Source organism: Penaeus monodon, chromosome 28 (assembly GCF_015228065.2).
Source record: "Penaeus monodon isolate SGIC_2016 chromosome 28, NSTDA_Pmon_1, whole genome shotgun sequence".
NCBI lineage: Eukaryota > Metazoa > Arthropoda > Malacostraca > Decapoda > Penaeidae > Penaeus > Penaeus monodon.
The window spans coordinates 3,913,118-3,913,329 of NC_051413.1; the positions used below are offsets into that span (position 1 = coordinate 3,913,118).

Below are 212 nucleotides of genomic sequence, written 5' to 3' on the forward strand. Positions count from 1 at the left end.
TATCACTCGTTTCTCCTCTCTTCTCCCTTCTCCGTCGACACGAAAATAAAATGTTTTGGTGATGCCGTAAATAGTGAATATCGGAAGAGAGAAAAGCGAACATAAAATCGAGATAAACTCAATCCTGTTTTATCACTTCCTATTGTCTTCCCCTTTCGAAGAAGAGGATAAAGAAAGAGAAGGATTTCATATCCTCTCGCGAGTCTCACCCA

The 212-nt window shown here is 40.1% G+C and overlaps 1 protein-coding gene across 1 annotated transcript in view; it reads left to right on the plus strand.

Moving 5' to 3' along the window:
* Positions 1-212, plus strand: part of LOC119590911 (adhesion G protein-coupled receptor B1-like) — a 24,860-nt gene that overhangs the window by 562 nt on the left and 24,086 nt on the right. The gene's annotated exons all lie outside the window — the stretch shown is intronic.